Below are 14,329 nucleotides of genomic sequence, written 5' to 3' on the forward strand. Positions count from 1 at the left end.
CCTTCCTCTGTCCATCCCTCCCTTCCTCCCTTCCTTCCTCCCTATGTTTAGTTTTGAAAGAGAGAGAGAGAGAGAGAGAGAGAGAGAGAGAGAGAGAGGAAGACAGAGGATCTGAAATGGGCTCTCCGCTGACAACCAAGAGCCCAATAGAGGGGTCGAACTCAGGAACAGCGACCTCTTGACTTGAGCGAAAGTCAGCCGCTTAACTGACTGAGCCTCCCAGGTGCCCCAATATTTTTCCATTTCTACCTGCCTTCTCTTCTTGTCATCCCATATTGTAACCCTGGATATGTCATCAATTTATTCAACTCCTCTTCCCAACAAAGCAAATACATGTCAATCTATTGTTTTTAATAGTCGACATGAACAAAGATGAAATTAGAAACATGAATAGAAGTGGTTACCAAATGCTTTGCAATCTTGACCTCAGTATAATATTAGCTAATACCTCTTAAAGTTTAGAGGATCAGTGTATGGTTTCTTCCACCTAAATAACGATGAGGAAATAGTTGAAGCAAATAGTAGTTGAAGCAAAGTCATCTGTCCATTCTGCCATTATCAAATGCCAAATAGGTTGTTAATCATTGTGCTGGTCTGGCTGTTCAATGAAGAATCAGACTTGGTACCTGTGCTCAAAGGAGAACATAGGCTAGTGAAGGATAAAAGGCACATTACATTACGTAAGTTTAGAGACAGAAATGCCGTTGAGTGGTGGCCTGATCATTATGTTTCTGGAGGTGTTAAGAAAAGATTCCCAGGGAGGGTGACATTTGAAGTAGGTTTCACTAGGTGAATATGATTGACAAAGACAAGGAAGTTTGATGAGTAGAGCAGCTCAGGCAGGGGACCATCAGAGGTATGGACTTTGAGTGTGTTTGCCGACTCTTGGGGAAAAGTTTTGAGCTGAAATTATTTCTGTTTTCAAGAAAACAGAAAGAGAAAAAACTTAATTGCATTCTGATCAGCTGTTCTGCTCTGACTTATCTATCTGCTCTTTCCCTACAATGAAACCAGGTATGCAGTAGACATATAATAACATGTATTTGTATCACATTTTATAGTACCTTAAATGATATAGAAAAATTGTTCTTGTCTGATCCTTACAACAAGCCTGTGAGACAGAGATGATATTACATTTCACAATTATTAAAAGCGTTGGCCATAGGAGTCCAATGGGATGGGCCTCAGATTCTTAATTCTGGGCATTAGTTAATTTCTATGAGACTCAGATTTTTTTCTTTTCTGTTTGCATCTCACATGCCTGTAATCTCACTTTGCCTGACTGAGCGGATCTCCGTAATCCTCCTGCCATCCCACACGACTGTAGGAAATCAAAATAAAATTAAATTCTCTATTTTGGGGCACCTGGGAGGCTTAGTCAATTAAGCTTACCACTTTGGCTCAGGTCATGATCTCACAGCTTGTGGGTTCGAGCCCTATGTCAGGCTCTATGCTGATAGCTCAGAGCCTGGAGCCTGCTTCAGATTCTGTTCTCCGACTCTCTCTGCCTCTCCCCTGCTCGTGCTCTTTTTCTCTCAAAAATAAACGTTAATCATTTTTTAATCCTCTATTTTATTTGTCATTTTAATAATTTCTACACTTTGTATACCTACTGCATTTTTGACACTGCTTATTCTCCCTTGCAAGCTGTCCAATGTTGCCTTTATTTTAGATTTTTTTTCTCCTATGCTTTCCTGAGCAAGCCTAACTCATTTTTCATTTCCTTCTAATATCTCCCTTATTTCCCTTAATTCTTGTATTTCTACTTTGTGGTCTTGCTTCAGTGGTCATTATCCCATTAAATTATTTATTTAATCAAAGTAACTATACATGTGTTTTATAGTATTGCTTTTAAAAATAACACGTATATACAATTTATTCCATTGAAGGCACTATTCTAAGCATTTTACAAATATCACTCATTCAATCTTCCTAACAACTCCATTTAGTATGTGTTCCCTTGGACTCCTTTCTAAAAACTGAGGACAGAGAGGCACTAAGATGTGAATTAACTTACTCCAGAGATTTGTAAATAGGCGGTCTGCTTCCAGACTCTACCGTATTAATGACTAAGCTATGCTGCCTTCCAGGTTCTTCTTTGTTATTTTCTGTTTACTGTTTCTGTTTTTATTTTTATTTTTCTGGTAGTCTCTCACTTTTATCTCGTTGCACTCATCATTGAAAAGATGCATTTTTCTGGACCAACGGTTGCAGGCGTTTCCAACGTGGAAGAATCGCCAGAGCTGAGTCACAGGCTCTGGCATTTTTGCACATAGGTTCATGTAGCTACTGCCTCTCCCCAGTCAATGGTATAGGCAGGTGTAAGATAGTGCAAAGACCATCTTGAACTCTTTTGTCACAAGCCAACTGTTTCCCTGGACATATGGCTGCCTCATGAGTGATTCTGGATTTAGATCTCCCCCTTCAGTGTCTCCAAATCAAGTCAGGTCCAGGGTTGGTTGCTCCTTGTGCCAGCCCGTGCACCCAAATCCCATGTCACAAACAAGGATCTCGATTCGCACTCTTCATGTCTCAGAGCTGTCACTTTGCTCTTTCTGATGTCTGCAGAAGCTGGCCCCTGCCTGCTGCTAGCAAATTCGCTCTACGGCATTTTCTCTCGACTTCCTCCCACACAGCCCCTGCTCTGCTCTGCTCAGTCTCCACTGCTTTTGGCAGCCCTTACACCTATTTTGGGCTCTGGAGATTTAAGCTGTCTCTTACTTTTGCTGAAAATGGAGTTTGCATTTTTGTTTCCCATTCTTCTTGTTGCTTTTGGATGTTGTCCAGCAGGAAAGGGGGGATATGCTAACTGCAGGGACCACATTCAGACCACAAGTGCCCTCTTTCCTTTTTTCTCCTTCCATTTCTTCCTCAGTCAAAGACCCTTCAATTAAAGTTACTAGACCTCTGACAAGGATGGCTAATAAAATGATTATAAAGTTTTTCATGAATGAACTGTTATTACTTAGAGAATGAGAGAGAGCGCTAACACTGCTGGCCTCATTTGATGAGGCTCACGCAGCCAGACTCCATTGAAATCACTTTTTACACTATTCTCATTGATGAATGTTACTAGTATGCTGTTTACTTCCTCTGCCGGATTACAAATGAATGCAATTAAAATTCTAAAGCAAAAACCCAACCCCTCTTGCCCTCATCTAATGCACACCTAAAGCATCTAGATTTTGTACACAGCATCGATTCATGATACACGATGATAGGAAATAAAAATGCTGTTCAGCTTATAAAGGTTCTTTGTGGTTATTACTGGATCATTGAAAGCAAAGTGTGGTTCTCCCATGTCATTTTAATACAAAATGAGACAAAATGGAAAGTAGAAAAACAAAATATGCCCCTGATTAAGAATCAGCTAAATAATCAGCTAAACCCTTTCTCAAGGTATTCTAATAAATTGGATTTGTAATTTATATTTTCACTCTATGAATGCTTGGATTGAAAATCAGAAATCAGTGTGATTTTCTCCTCCAAATTTTAAAACTATGCAAAGAGAAACCCTGCTCAGGGTAGTGATAATTTCAGAAACTCTCTTAAAGCCCTCAAATAGCAAAATGGAAAGAGAGAAATGTGTACGCTTTATTGTTCTCTTGATTCTTGGACTTAAAACCTCTCTTCTAATCTCCAGGTAAAAATACTATTCTTGTCTGTGTATGGACATTATTTAAAACTTTATATAAATTCCTCTTTGTGCTTCATCCAATTTGATTTATATGGATAGCCTCTAATATTCCATTTCCCTTTTCATTAAATAGTGACTTCAGAAACTAAAAGAATTTGTAGCAGGAAAGAGCTAATTTTAACGATGCTCAATGAAATTGATATTTAAGTTGAAACATGGCCTTCTTCACCTCTCAATCCCCCATAATTCCTCTTCTGCTTTAATTATGGTTTGTCAGGCCTATAATTTGGCTATAATTTGCTTCTCTGAAAAAAGTTTAAGAAATGAATCATTTGTTTTTAATCGTTATTAGTGAGATTTTTTTTCCTCTCAATTTTCTCACCTTCTAATTTTCAATACAAATGATGAATCATGAAGTCACTGGGATTTTCCTAAGCACATTTGGCAACCTCTTCAAATTTCTTGACTATAAAAAAGTCTAATTTGGGATTTTTATTACAGAAAGACATCATTTATTGCTTGAATAAAATGTGTTAGTGAAACAGATTAAGTGAAGAACTTCTAAATGATGTAAATTGAAAAAAGTTTATATTGTTGTATTGTTATATTCTTTTTTCCCTCTGAGTAATATCCTTTTATCTTATTTTATGTTGATAATTACTGCCATATGTTCATTTTAAATCTGTCTAAATTTAAATAATGAATAAAGTAAAAATAGCCTTTTATAATTAGTTTCAAAATTACATGTTATATGTTCATCAGATAGATAATCTAGAATTATCAAAGCAAGTGCTTTGTTTTAATTTGAAACTTTGAGTGTTGATTTAATGTTAGTAGGTGTTCACTGTTAAATGACCAACCCATCCAGTTTTCCCAGGATCGTCCTGTTTTTCAAACTGAAAGTCCCTTGTCCTGGGAAACTGTCAGTACTGGCAGCCTGAATGGTTTGTCCACCTCGAAAACGTAAATTTGCCTTGCATACCTTTTGCGTCGCTGCAGAGCAGTGGTCAGCAAACTATGGCCCTTGGGCCAATCAGCCTATCACCTGTTTCTGTAAATAAAGTTCCACAGCACTCCCATTCCCATTCCCATTCACTTACGTATTGTCTGCCGTGGCTTTCCCGCTACAAGAATTAGTTATAACAGATCATATGACCGGCAAGGTTAAAAAACTTACTACTGTTTCCTTTACAGAAATAAAATTCTGTACTTTTACATTCCATATTTTAATTTATATATTTTATGCAATTAAGAGGGCATCATTTTAAAAGATTACCTTTGAAAGTGTGTGCTTAAACTTAATCAAATAATTACAATTTGGGCATAAAATCAAATATATTCACATTTTTTGACCGCCCCACTATATGTCAGCCACTGTATTAAGTTTCAGAAACAGGGGCGCCTGGGTGGCTCGGTCGGTTAAGCATCCGGCTTCCGGCTTCAGCTCCGGTCATGATCTCATGGTTCCTGGGATCGAGCCCCGCATCAGGCTCTGTGCTGACAGCTCAGAGCCTGGAGCCTGCTTCAGATTCTGTGTCTCCCTCTCTCTGCCTTTCCCCTGCTCGTGTTATCTCTCTCTGTCTCTCAAAAATAAATTTAAAACATTAAAAAAAACTTTAAATAAAAGTTTCAGAAATACATGTAAAAATAAAGAAGATATTCTGTTCCCTTGTGGAACTCATTCTATGGTCAGGAAAATAAGCAGGTAGAGTTGGGAAAATTTAAATAAAATGTAAAAATCTGCAAATGTATTCAGGTGAAATATTTTAGATTAAGTAGGGTAGTATTTTAAGATTGCGATCTACCTTCTCTTCATTACCTCAGAGTAGAAAGGAGAGAAGAGCAGGAATCTTGGATCTTCCTTAATTTTTTTTTAAGTTTATTTATTTTGAGTTTGTGTGCATGCCCAAATGGGGAAGAGGCCAAGAGAGAAAATCCAGTAAGGATTTGGAGCCCCTGAAGCAGAGACCCACACAGCATTTGAACTCATAAACAGCAAGACCATGATCTGATCTGAAATCATGAGACAGAAGCTTGATGGACTGAGCCACCCAAGCACCCCAACTCCTTAGTTTCCTGATTGGACATTGAGAATTACACTTGCCACATCATAGCACAGCAACTATACTGTCGGATAAAGGTCTTCTTCAATATTCTCCTGTGCTGTTATGTCAAGGCTAGCTTGATAAAAATGGAACAAGCAGTCTCCTTCAGGATAAAGTTTAGATTTAAACCAGACTTGAAAAAGATGACCCTTGGGAATCAGAGTTACTAAGATCTTCTAGGACTTTCTTAGTGAAAACATAGACTCAGGAGAAAAAAGGAGAGAGCCAGAGAGAGGGACAGCGGGAGAGTAAGTTGATGCGGATCAGAGAAAAAAATGAATGAAACCAACCTTTAATAACAGAGGCTTATTAAAATCTTACTATATGGTATTCTTGGAATCTGGGATTCAGCTACCTCTGAATTCTACCCTTGTATATTTTAGCAATGTGAACCTTTAAATCCCATTTTCCACTTATGTCAATGTTAGCTGATGTTTCTATCATTTGCAATAGGTAAGTCTCAACTGATAAATAGTGCTTCTCAAAAATTTCCCCTAAAATAGCAGAGGAAAATAAAAATGAAAGGTGGCAGCTTGAAAATATAGACTAGAGAAGCCCAAAGTATGTGTAAAAATTCTTTTAAATCTCCCATTTCTTTCTTTCTTTTTTTTTAATAGTTTATTGTCAAGTTGGTTTCCATACAACACCCAGTGCTCTTTCCCACAAGTGCCCTCCTCCATTACTACCACCTCCCTTCCCCTTCCCCTCCTCCTTTAACCCTCAGTTGGTTTTCAGTATTCAATAGCCTCTTATGTTTTGCGTCCCTCTGTCTCCCCAGCTCTCTTTCCCCCTTCCCCTCCCCATGGTCCTCCATTAGGTTTCTCCTCTTAGACCTATCTTGACCTCAACTGCAGCAATTTCCTACTCGACACATTTCCCTCCCCAAAGGCAAGGGAAATGAAAGCAAAAATGAACTATTGGGACCTCGTCAAGATAAAAAGCTTCTGCACTGCAAAGGAAATAATCAAGAAAACTATAGGCAACCGACAGAATGGGAAAAGATAGTTGCAAATGACATATCAGATAAAGGACTAGTATCCCAAATCTACAAGGAACTAACCAAATTCCACACCCCAAAAAATGAATAATCCCATTTTTTTCTTAAACTTAATGGGAATTTTGTAATATTCTCCATTGTACCTATGTGTTTTCGTTTTAAATAATAAAAACAAAAAGAATGTATGCTGCAGAAAGAAAGAAAATAATAAGAATTTCCATGGGTGCCATACTGGTCTAAGTGTGCTACATGCCTCTTCACTTAAAATTTAACAAAAACATCTTGCCACTGGTAATATTATTGCCATTTTACATATGAGGAACCTGAGGTTTAGTGAGTAATTTACTCTAGGTCATGGAGCCAAAGATTTAAAAAGTCAGTATTTAAATCTAAATTAAGTTTAAATCTTAACTATTGTTCTGAGTCTATCATACCATGGACCAGAAAGGTCACAGCTGTGGGTGGCATCAGAATCAAGATGCGCTAATAGACGTGCCAAGTTCATCTCCAGGATATGGAACACAGGGTTAGGAATAAGAATAACAACAAAAAAAATCTCTTCCATGTGAGTCTCTAGTATTCAGCAAGCACTGTGAACTAAAAGGAATGATGGGAAAACTGGACACACTTGGAAGGAAAAGCTAAGCTAGCCGAATAATATGACCTTGTGCGGAAATTAGCTTCCGGTGTATATAGTTCATCTCTGCAAGTTGTCTCCATATTCCAATAAGCACTGTTGTGCCACTGAACTGGCTTGGCATGTTGAGCTACAGAAAACAGAGTGGTAGAATGGGTAATGCAAGAGAACTGCAGAAAGTTGAATGTGAAATAAAAGGGTGCCATCTTGGGAGATCAAATCACCCCTCTCCCACTTCTCCCCAGCATAGGCGCTTGCAGTGGGAAGTTAGTGCTGGATATCATGACTCGGAGAACTTGGGCTCCGTTTCACAGCTATTTCAACTTCAGTTTGTCTCCTGCCCTGAAACCTGTGACTCACTGGCTAAGCATAAGTAACAGTAATTATCAGGTAGGTTTTTAATGTAGAAATATTTTTTTAAAAATTTCCTTGCCTGAAAATAAATTTATTACATAAGAATGGCACGCAATTTTAGAAAGGTTCATCCAACAAAACTTAATATATTATGTACATACCCACATAGACTTTATTGTCCATTATTTTAAAGAGTAAAATATTTGTGTATCTACATGGCAAAAGAGACAGGAAACATTAGTTTTTTCAGTTAATAATCCAGAATTGATGAAGGCTAGAAAACTCAAATTCCACAGTGGATTTGTTTGTGAAGGGGGAAGAGATAAGAAGAATTTTGTTTTGTTCTTTCATGTTACAACAACAAACATTTGGGTGATCCTCTACATTTATACAAGTTATCCCATTTAATTCTCAGAACAGCCCTTAAGGTAGAGGACATCATAATTCCTTGAGAGAAAAGGAAATCAAGACCCAGGCAATTTAAGTGACCTACCAGAGGCCATATTGATGGTAAATGTTAAAGTGACAACCAAATTCTGGGTGCCTGGACTGAATTCCTTCCTTTTCCATCCTGTCATCACTTCACTACCCTTGATAGAATGTAAAGTCTACATGGGCAGAATTTCTAAATAAAGGGAAAAAAACCAACAACAAAAGCCTAAGATGTTGCAGTGAACTGGGAATGCAGACACTTGTTTGAGGTCCTGACTTCAATTTTTTTGGATAAATACCCATGAGTGGGAATGCTGGATCATATGGTAAATTTTTAGACTATACAGTGGCTGCACCATTTTATATTCCCACTGCCAGTGTTTAAGTGTTTCAGTGTCTCTGCATCCTCACCAACACTTGTTATTACTTTTTTTTTTAAATAAAGACCAACCCAACAGGTCTGAGGTGATATCTCATTGTGGTTTTGATTTGCATTTCTCTAATAACTAGTGATGTTGGACATCTTTATGTATACCTATTGGCAATTTGTACATCTTCCTTGGAGAAATGTCTACTCAAGTCTTTTGCCCATCTTTGCTTTTTTGCTATAGAGTTGTAGGTGTTCCTTGTATATTTTGGGTATTAACTCCTTATCAGATATATGATATTTGCACTGTCATATCCAATACAGCATTATAATAGCTAAAAAGAGGAAACAACCTAAATATGCATCAGTTGATGAATGGGTAAAGAAAATGCATGTATGTGTGTGAGACATATATGTATTTCACTCATGTATGTATATCTCACACATGAGTATTATCCGGCCATAAAAGGGGACATCCTGGCCCTTGCTACCACATGCATGAAAGTAGCACATGTTATGCTAAGTGAAATAAACCAGTTGCAGAAGGACAGACACTACATGCTTCCACTTATATGAGGTATCTAAAGTTGTCAATCTCATTGAAGCAGAGAGCAGAATGGTGGTTGCCATGGCGGCTGTTCAATGATCATCAAGTTTCAGTCATGTAGGAGGAAAAAGATCTACAGATTTGCCATATGACATTGGCTTATAGTCAACAATACTGTGCTGTCCATTTAAAAATTTGTCAGGAGGGTAAATCTCATGTTATGTGCTTTCTTACCACAATAAGCAAAACAAGCCGGATAAAAGAAGAGATGGGAGCTCCAACATAAAATCTATTCAACACAATCATAGACTATTTCTGAACACAAATACACTGAGGATGACAATTCAGACCATCATCAGGTCCAGTCTTTGTTCCACATATAGGCATTTGGGGTAATTATGCGGAGAGGCCATGTGGTGAGAGCTGGGCCTAAAAGTGACCAGAGGTGGGTTCCATGACATCAAAGCACACCCCCGCCCCATTCACCATCCCAGTGGGACAGACTTAGCTGACCCTTTTCATCATGTTCCTCTCTATATGCTCTCAGAATGTAGTTGCCTTAGATTCATCTCCTTTTCTGAGGGTGGCGGTGAAACTGAGTTAGGAGGTAAATTTTTCTCCCTTCCTTCCCCTGTTCTCCCCTCCCCTCCCCTCTTTTTCTCCTTGCCTTCCTCTACCTCCCCTCCCCTCCCCTCCCCTCCCTTTCCCTTCCCTTCCCTTCAATTGACAGTCAAGATCTCTGGTTTATGAGCGTAAACTCTGTTACATTTTTGGCTACAAATGACTGGCTCTCTTAGGAAATACAGATGGACAGGACTTGGAGTCTGGAGAAGTGTGGAAAATCTGATGAAGAAGGTGTGGACCTGGCCAATGGAAAGCGTTTTAGTGGGTCTAATGATTTTGGGAAAATCTCTGCAAGGCTGGAACATTTTGCCACACATAAGTGGTTATTTCCTTAGCCTCTTCTGCATTCACTGAGAGTTCTGTGTAGCTGGTCAGAGAGCAAGAGAACTGAAAAATAGTCCCAATATGGGTTTGTCAGGAAAGATATTTCAATTTAGGTTTTTCAAATGTATTGCGCGTAACAAAGTCTGTATTTCTTTTTCATTTCCAATGAAATCTGCCTCATTCTGGTTCACTTAACTCTTGGAAACATAGTTTAATATGTTCAGAAAGCCCTTTGAGGGAGCACTGTAAAGGCTTTCACCACCACACCCCCCCTCTGTAGAAGCAGGAAATCTAGTTCTGCCAAATGCAAATGAGCTCAGACTCCAAAAGGCAAAGTTTCAAAATGCAGAACGCTACAGTATTTAAGACAGCATGCTCTGCACAAATGATATTTGGGGGTCTAAGAAACTATAGAAAATCATTGCAACATATTTAAAGTTTGCAATTTCAGAAATACTAATATGTATAGAATGTCTTAGATGTATGTTAGTGAATGAGAGTACCTTGCCTTCATTTTGAGGGTGGCTTCAGCACTTCTCAGGAGCTCTACAGAAGCCCCTGCTTCTATGGTTGTCTGTGTTCTGTTTTGGAATAGAAAGGTTTCTCTTGGATTCACATATCATAGTTAATCTAAAATAACGCAGATTGCCTGCAAGATGGCATTGGCTTGGCTCAAAGAAAATAGAGGCTGGTTTATTAAAAGCTACTGCTATCCCTCCAAGGGTTAATGGAGTCAGTTCCAAAGAAGTTGGGCAACCACTGAAATAGGATAATAAATGTGACACTCTCAGACTATCAGTAGCAAATATTTGAGCTTATCAAATAACGGAGGAAGTAGTTTAGTTACAAATAAACCAATCTCTCATAAAACAAGTTTTCACACAGGGTCATTTCATTGAGCTGGAGACAGCTAGAGGCCACTCGTAGGGAGAACTCCCACTCTGTGTACACTGGGTAACAGCCCCTCATGATTAATGGACGGCCCGGGGGAGGCTGCGTCCCGCCGCTCTGCTGAGAGATGGAGCTGGGCTGCATATCAGCAACCCAGCCATAAACAGCATCTCAGGATTATTGCGAGGAAGTGACTCATCCTCTGGGAACATAGCTGGATTTGTGCTCTCTGTCCCTCACCACCGCCTTCTTCTGCTTGCTCGCTCTCCCTTTTTTTTTCCCTGTATAGCAGAGACCATCGTGTCCTAGAAACTATAGTAGATGTCACTGCTTGGCACTTGCTGTGCAAAGAGAGGACAAGTATGTGGGGGGGGGGGGAGCAGAATGCTACTCTTAAAGTAACAGGGACTGGTTCTGGCTGGGGTTCTGTGGACGCTGTTTTTCTACAGCCTTTGAGATTAGTTTGTTGGAGGCATCTAATTTGGATTCCAGAAAAAGCACAAACACTGTGAGAGGGTAGACCAAAAAACAAAAAACAAAAAACAAACAAACAAAAAAAATTTAGAGGTTCTTGTTTCAAAGTAAAATTCTCATTGAGATTAAGAAGAAATTAAAAAAAATATATATTCTGGCATGGTTCGATTAATTTAGCAAGTAAAAAGAACTAGAAATCTGCCAAATCTTTGGGATATGAATGTCATCTCTACCGAAAGAGAATTATGCATATGATATTTCTATATTATGATATCATAGAACGTTTGTTTTATTCCCTCAAAGATTGTAAAAATAAAACACATAAATTCTATGAAATACAGAAATAGAAATATAAAACCGAACAGATTCAACCATGATACCACCATGCAAAGGCAACCATTATGAACGCTTCAGTGTATTTTCTTCCAGTCTTCTTCCAACATATTTAAAAATAGACTTTTGAGACCTTAACCATATGTAGAATTTTGGTTTGCAATTTTCAGCCAACGTTTATCATGTTATTCAATCTTTCTTCATAGATAACTTTAAAGCTGCAAAATACTTATTTCGCAATTTTAATTAACAGGGCAATTTTGGAACAGATACATGTTCATGCAAAAAGCAGTAGTTGATTGCTCCATTTTTGAGATGTATTTATTTGTTAAAAATTATGCTTAATCTGTTTCTAATAAAAACTGAAAGGAAAAATCTATGCTATTATTCTTTTGGTTAATTCATTAACTTTTATATTTAAAATAAATATTCTGGCAACTGAATTTTCCACAGAACTAGAAAAGAATTAGTCCTGATCCCCAAGCCTTATAATGTATTTAACTACTAATGCTCTTTCCAAGTGCATGAGCCCTTACTGATTAACTACCTTCAGATGTCAAGATGAATTTAAAAGTGAAGGCATGATATTTACATTTGCCCGCATCTGTCCCCCCCACCCCCCACTCCCTATAGTACCTGCGTTTAGATGCAGTTTGTTTATGTGGGACATCTGGAACTACTTTTGATGACCATTATCTTTTCTTAAGTTCCTGGACAAATGTCCTCCTAATCAGCCCCGGAGCCATTATCCATTCTGAACAGTAACTCTACTGTGTCTCACCAACAATGCCTCTGCCTTTCTCTTATTTAACCCAGAATAAGAGTTATGTTGTGAGTGTTCGCATAGAAATATGGCACCGAATTCACTTAAAATATTAAACGTACCTTCATAAGGTAGGTCCTTGCCCTGTTCCCAGAACAATGCCCACTAAGGGTTAAAACACTGTGGCAGCCCAGTCCCTGGGGGTGGGAGCCGGAGGACGCTCCTGCCTGCTTTCAAAGCATGGCATGCAGCTTGTTGCCAAAAAGAATTCTTCTAAACTGACCTTAGGTTTGATACCTATGGAGCTCATAATAAAGGACAGTCCTTAGGATTATTAAAGGATAGAAAATAGCTACCTTTTTTATGTTTTTTATTTTTTAAAAATGTTTGTTTATTTATTTTGAGACCGACAGAGAAAGCTGAGGGGGGGAGGAGCAGAGAGAGAGAGATGGAGGGAGAGAGAGAATCCCAACCAGGCTCTGCACTGTCAGCACAGAGCCCCATGTGGGGCTCAGACCGTGAACCTTGAGATCATGACCTGAGCCAAAATCAAGAGGCAGACTCCTAACCGACTGAGCCATACAAGCACCCCTGAAAATAGCTGCCTTTTAGAATAAAATCCAGGCTTGCCAAGATTTTTTTCTTGCCCCAGAGTAGATATAATTTAGAAGGTTTTTGTAGTTTTGAAAGCTGTTTCTCTTTGCAGCAACCAAACTAAATGTTAATAGGTTTCCATACATTTAGTTGGAACTTATTGAGAAAGCAAATCCCAAATGCTGAGGCATATTGCACTTGCAAAGCATTAAATTCTAGCTTCATGTTGCAAGGATTTTCTCTTAGGTTAATGGCAGCTTATAAGGAGGTCTTCAAGATAAACCAACAATTTAGGCTGTGGATTTGAAGAAAGGTTAATACATTTCTGCCCTTTCCCCCACAAATCATTTGCAGTTAGTAAAAACACTTTTACTGAGTAACCACCTTATGAAGAGGGAAGTAAATGAACACTTATTGAGCACATACTATGTGCCAAGCCTTACTTATACTTAAATATTTAATTTAAATCTTCCAATAATTCTTTTGTGTAGGTATTGCTATCCTGATTTTATCAATTAACAAACTAAGTGTGTAATTAGTGAAGTCTGGAAGGTCGGTCATCTCAAATTTGATCAATCACATAGAAGATTTATTCACTTTTAACAGATAAATGTGCTTTTTGTAGCATATCACACAATATCACACAATATTGAACTATAAAATTAGAAAGTAAAATTCAATCAGAGGGAGACTTCTCAAAGAAATTCTAAAGGTACGTTTATCTAAAGATATAATATTGTTTTTTTCTGAAACTTCAAAATTGGAATTTTTCACAGTTCCTAGGAACTACAAAACTGTCCTATCATAGAACAAGCAAAGAAAGCCAAGGAGTAAGCGAGGATATAATGTTGGCACCATAATCCAAGGTTTCTATCAACCCACAATCTGAAGTCCCCTTGGCTCTTATTTTTTTCTCCTACTGAACAAACACTCACTTTCCAGTGTCCCTAATTATTGTTCTCACTCTTTCTGGGTCATTTGACTCAATTCTATTTCTGCAGCTTCAAAACCCACTTCCATTATTAGAGCCTAAGACTTGAAGGACCTTGGAAGGGAGGTAAAAGAAGTAAAACTTGGGGCAAGAATGCAGTGTGGGTCACAACAGCAGCCACTACTTATTGAAGGCGTACTCTGTGGTCAGATTTGTTCCAGGTGCCTTGCCTGTGATTCTCACAGCAATGCTAGTGGCAAGTGTCCAATTCTTCTTATTTCCAGCTTGAGGTTCAGAGAGGTTAAAAAAACGTGCCAAA

The sequence above is a fragment of the Suricata suricatta genome, chromosome 4 (assembly GCF_006229205.1).
Source record: "Suricata suricatta isolate VVHF042 chromosome 4, meerkat_22Aug2017_6uvM2_HiC, whole genome shotgun sequence".
NCBI classification, from domain to species: domain Eukaryota; kingdom Metazoa; phylum Chordata; class Mammalia; order Carnivora; family Herpestidae; genus Suricata; species Suricata suricatta.